The sequence below is a fragment of the Lactuca saligna genome, chromosome 5 (genome assembly GCF_052625555.1).
Source record: "Lactuca saligna cultivar CGN05327 chromosome 5, ASM5262555v1, whole genome shotgun sequence".
NCBI classification, from domain to species: domain Eukaryota; kingdom Viridiplantae; phylum Streptophyta; class Magnoliopsida; order Asterales; family Asteraceae; genus Lactuca; species Lactuca saligna.
In genome coordinates, this window is record NC_136421.1 from 52,940,128 (window position 1) to 52,946,291 (window position 6,164).

Here is a 6,164-nt window from a genome sequence, read left to right on the forward strand (position 1 = left end):
TCCTACTGAGCTTCCCGAATTTGCTCAAACAGTGGAGTCACCACTATCATCCGCATGCACACATCCATGATTGGTGCTGTTGTGCGGCTAAGCGCATTGGCCACCACATTGGCCTTCCTCGGGTGGTAGAGGATCTCACAATCATAATCCTTTACCACATCAAGCCACCAACGTTGCATCATATTCAGATTTGGCTGGTCCATGAGATACCTCAGGCTCTTGTGGTCTGTGTAAATGGTATAACGAACCCCATAAAGGTAATGATGCCAAATCTTGAGGACGAACACAACAGCCCCCAACTCCAAATCATGCGTCGGGTAGTTCGCCTCGTGAGGCTTCAGTTGCCTCGAAGCGTAAGCAATAACGTGCCCTCTCTGCATCAAAACCACTCCCAACCCCGAAATAGACGCATCGCAATATACTACAAAATCCATTATGCCCTCTGGCAGGGCTAAGATTGGAGCCTCGCACAATCTCTATCTCAGGGTCTTGAATGCGCCTGCTGCTCAGGCCCCCAATGGAAGACTACTGCCTTCTTTATTAGCCGAGTCAATGGCACGGCTATCTTGGAGAAATACTAGATGAATCTCTGATAGTAGCCGGCTAATCCCAGGAAACTCCGAATCTCAGATGGTGACCTCGGAACTTCCCATCTCATCATGGCCTCCACCTTGGCCGAGTCGACCAGAATCCTGTTATGATTGACAAGGTGCCCAAGATACTGCACCTCGCGCAACCAAAACTCGCACTTGGAGAACTTGGCGTACAAGCTCTCCCTCCTCAATGTATCCAAAACCTCTCGCAGATTCTCCTCATGTTGCTCCTGCGTCTTGGAGTAAACCAAGATATCATCAATGAATACTATCACGGACCGATCCAGCATCGGTCTACATACGCGGTTCATGAGATCCATGAACGCGGCAGGAGAATTGGTGAGCCCGAAGGGCATCACCACAAATTCGTAATGACCATAGCAAGTCTGGAACACCATTTTCTACACATCCTCCTCTCTAACCCTCATCTGATGGTAACCCGAATGCAAATCAATCTTGGAGAACCAACATGCTCCCTAAAGCTGGTCAAAGAGGTCGTCAATCCTCGGGAGTGGGTAACGGTTCTTCACCGTTACCTTGTTCAGCTCTCGGTAGTCTATGCACATGCGATGCAACCCGGCCTTCTTCTTGAGAAACAAGATTAAGGCTCCCAAGGCGAACTACTCGGCCAAATAAATCCCTTGTCTAGCAGCTCCTGCAGCTGCGTACACAACTCCTGCATCTCGGGAGGAGCCAACCGATACGGCGCCTTGGCAATCAGGGCCACACCAGAAACCAAGTTGATCTTGAACTCCACATGTCGCTCCGGGGGAATCCTGGTAAGCTCCTCCGAGAACACATCTATGTAGTATCGCACCACCGAAACATCGCTCACCGTCGCCTTACCCGCCTCTCAGGTGTCCATAACATAAGCGACATAACCGGCACAACCCTGCTAAAGGTAGCGCCTCGCCTTCGCTGTTGAACACAACGTGGGTCCACGCTGTGGGGCCTTGTCGTGGATCACCAGCTCTCCCCCACTTGGAGTCTTGACTCGCACCAGCTGTTGCGCGCAGTCTATCACCGCCCCTTTAGGGCTCAACCAATCCATGCCTATGATCACCTTTTTCCCACGCAACGGAATGGGAACCACGTCCACCAGGTAGCGTTCCTCGAACAACCTCAACACACAGTCTCTAAAAACTGTTGATGCTCGCACCGATCAATCATCGGTAGTCTCTGACTCTAAAGGGCAATCTAGCATGCCTGAAGACTCAAGGAACCAGCTAAGGGCTAGAGAAACAAAAGATCGAGTGGCACCTGAATCAAACAACACCTACACTAGGATACCGTTCACATGGAACGATCCTAACATACATACAAAACGTATATCAATACATAAGCACAAAGTAAATAAATCAGGGGAAAGAATCATACTCGTCACCACATCGGGTGCGATGCGTGCCTCCTCTGTCGTCAACTGGAAAGCCCGACTCCTCACCACTGGAGCCACTGCCTTGCCATGCCGGCCATCCGTGATCCGCAAGGTCGTTGGGGCTGGCGCCTTCACTGGCACTGCTGCTGCTGTCAACAAGGGGAAGTTGGCCTTCTTGTGGCCCCATTGGTTGCAGTGGCAACACAGCAACTCTAATGTTTGACAGGTAGGTGCAGGGGCGGTACAATCTCTGCTGAAGTATCCCGTCTTTCCGCACTTGTAGTCGCCAGACGATCCTATCCTACACGCTCCCTCATGATACCTGCTGCATTTCTTGCAGCGGCCCGATCCCGACCGGCCTTTCGGCCTCCTATCTATCTCCTTGGGCTTCTTCCCCGAAGCCCCGATCACCAGACCTTCCTCAGCCTTCCTTTTTCCAATGTGCTCCAGATCAATCTCTCTCTCCCTCACCCTGGCAATCATAGAATCCAGGGTGGGACAAGCTGAGAAACTAACATGCTCACGAATGTCGGCTCGTAGCATGTCGTGGTAGCGGGTCCTCCTAATATCCTCGTCTCCCGCATACTGGGGCAACAATAAATCCCTCTCTTGGAACTTGGCGGTGATCTCCGCCACCGTCTCAGTCGTTTGCCTCATATCAAGAAACTTGCGGACTAGTCGCTGGAGTTCCACAGCGGGTGTGAACTCAGCCCGGAACCAGGTCACGAAATCCAGCGATGTCATAGCCTCAATAGTTGAGGCTCCTAGGGAGTCACCGATCGACTCCTACCAATCTCTGGCTCTGTCCCTCAAGCATCCTGCCGCGAATCGCACCTTCGACCCCTTGGGGCAGAAGCTAGTCAATTGCGTAGACTCAATGTCTGCAATCCATCGTCTAGCAACAATGGGGTCCTTCACCCCATGGAAATCCTGCACGCCACTGCCCCTGTAGTCCTTAAAGGACAGTGTGTGTGATCCTGACTGGGCGGCAGCCATGTCACCCCTGAACACCCGGAGGCGTTCCTTCATCAACTCCACAATCCCCTCCTTGACCGACCCAAAGATAATCGGGGTCACATCAAGGATGCCTCTGGTGATCTCTGACACGATGAACTCGCGTAGTCTCTCGTCTACTGGTTCGGTACCTGATCCCGAACCACACCCCTCTCCAGAACTGCCCACCTCTGGCCTCGAACGTAGTACCACCATTCTGTAATACGTAATGACAATTGTCAGTGATACTGTTACATCAAGAGGGATCACATCTACTACAAGTTTCCTGGCCTCATCTTGGCCTTCCTCGATTCGAGTACGGATCCTCTGCTTTCAGTAGTACGGGCCCATACTACCTTCCACATCTATCCATACTTTCCTAAAAGATTGCCTTGATTCGAACAAGTCCCTTTTACCACTACCGTTCTCTGCTACTCTCATCCTAGGGAACCTCTGACTCTACACAAACCAGTCCTCAGCTGCTGAAGGCATCTTTGTAATTCCAATTAGCCATTTCCTGAATACAATCACATGCAATGAGGCTCGGATAATCCTTCGAGTAAAGAACTCATCCCTACAACGGTTACGACTCAAACAAGAGCTACGAAATAGGGTTAAATCCAATCATATCATATTATTCAACCCTGATCACATGTGACTTTAACGTATTCACCTAACAGCTAACTCCCATCACTCCAAGTCCCACAAAGCAAGCAGCATTCAGACAAACGGGAAAAACCTCAAGAAACTCTATCCTCGAAACAGGAAATTGTACTAGCATACGATGCTAAGCTCATACTATCAGGCATAACCTAATTAGGCTATCCTATTACTATCTATTCAATACTAGCATGCAATTTTCATAAGCTGAACACATAAAGCAGGCACATCAGGCATCATTCCTAGATCCTTAATCCTATTCTAGCATGTTGTTCTACTAAAATTGATGAGCATAACATAAACTTGTATGGGTACTTTGGGGAATACTTACTTGAGCACGGCCGGTCGCGCACATCACACACTTCGTTCCTTCTTAAAACTCTTTAATTTAGCTTTTAGAAAACCATTTTCTTTGTAAAAATCCTTTTATCCCTTGATTTGAGTTCAGACAACCCCGAAGGTGTGCTCGAATCCCTCAAATCAGGGCTCTGATACCAACTTGTAACGACCCAATTTTCACATCCAAAAATTTCTTTTTTAAATAATTAACTTATAGAAAAATACTCATAAGAATAACTGCAGAATCAATTCAACTCATAAATAAATATGTCATGTCTGAAAACATAAATCATAAAACTGTGATAATGTCAGAGTACAATCCCAAGGAAATCTCATAGTGCAGAAACTGAGGTGTGTGTAGGATGTGCAGCTACCGCGCCGACTTTTTTCCCTTCGCTGAAGAGTTACCCGAAACAAAATTGAAGACTGTAAGAACGAAGCTTAGTGATTTCCCCCATCATACCACATACCATACACATATAATAAACAGCTAGTAGATACGGGCCCCGCCCACACTCATGGAGATACGGGCCCCACCCACAATCTGCTAGCTGGGAGATACGGGCCTCGACCACACTCCACTATCTCTAAGATACGGGCCTCGCCCACACTCAGCTACTAAACCATAACATACAAGTATTATACAAGCACATATCATAATCAAACTCAACTACGAGATACGGGCTCTACCCACACTCCAATACTAACACATCATCTATACGGGTCGGCCTTGGTGCCTTAGACCCGTTCCTAATAGAAGGAAACTCACCTCGCAAGACTGACTAGTGGAAGGCTGCTCGGAAACTGTCTGGCTATTCTGGTAAATCCCCGACTATATTTCCATAAAACACTAAATCAAACACCACCAACTAATCTTTGGGCAAAAGGATTATTTTACCCCTGGTCAAAGTCCTTTTTCCAGCTGTCCTGAATCGCCGAGTTGGGATGCCAACTCGTCCAGTCCCCACCCTTTCCCTTGTCCTTATCCACGTCCCTACTTTTCGAGTCTAGCAATGACTCGATGAGTTTCCCTTCTATACGAACACTGACCAGTCCTTTATCTGACTCGTCGAGTTGTATGAACGACTCATCGAGTTCTCCTTCATCTGATGAACTGCTAGGCCACGACTCGCTGAGTTGTAAGAACAACGCGTCGCGCTCGCCTTTATCCTATGAAGGTCCAGTCATGACTTGCCGAGTCGTATGAACGACTCGTCGAGTTCCTTGAAGATTGCATTGGACTCGCCGAGTCTCAAGAACAACTCGTCGAGTTCTATGAATATCCGCTCTACAATCAAGTCTCATACATTGGGTCACTTCCCTAAGACCCTCTAAAAGCTTTCTAGCGCTCAGCCGGGTTCATTCGAACCTCAACGGGAATGGATAGTTATGCCTCGAACTCGCCAAGTCCCAAGAGAAACTCATCGAGTCGAGTCTGTCCAAGTCTTATTTCTTGATTTCCAGTGTACAACTCATGACCAAAATATAGATCTAGGCTCCTACAATCGTTCCAACACGTAAATTTACAAACTTTACGTGCATGCATGGGACTTTGAGGCCAAAAGGTCCTAAAACAAGCTCTTGGGTTGCATGGTGTCCTTCTTGGGTGTAAAAGCACCCACTTTCTCCCTTGTGACCCCTCAAGGGACCTAGATCCAAAGCGTTGTCCCCAACCATGCTTGTATTCATGGTTGGCTACTTAAAATGGCTTATACAAACCCTAAATCTCCCCAAAAATGGGATCTAGCAAATGAACAAGCAAGTTAGCAACTTTATACCTTCTGAGGACTGAAAATGAAGCACAAACTCGAACCCCCTTGGTCTCCTCGTGTTTCCTCAAGCTCTTCTCCTTCCTTCTTAAGACTACCAACACCAAAATCCACCAAAATGACTTAGATTGCTTCAACAACGGCTAGGGTTTCAAAGGGAGCTTCTCTGGGAGCATAGGGGACGTTGTGGCCGCAATAAAGTCGTTTAAATAGGGTGCAAACCCTCGTATTAGGGTTTTTTTCCAGACAAAGCCTACTCGTCGAGTCTAGCCGCCGACTCGCCGAGTCCGGCCGCCGACTCGCCGAGTCCATTACATAAGTCCCGCGTCCAATCCCGCTCCTACTCAATGATTTGGGCCTTCAACTCGCCGGGTCCCAGGCCAAAAATGTAAAATACTTATATAAAAGGACATACCAAGAACCAGGTGCTAAAAA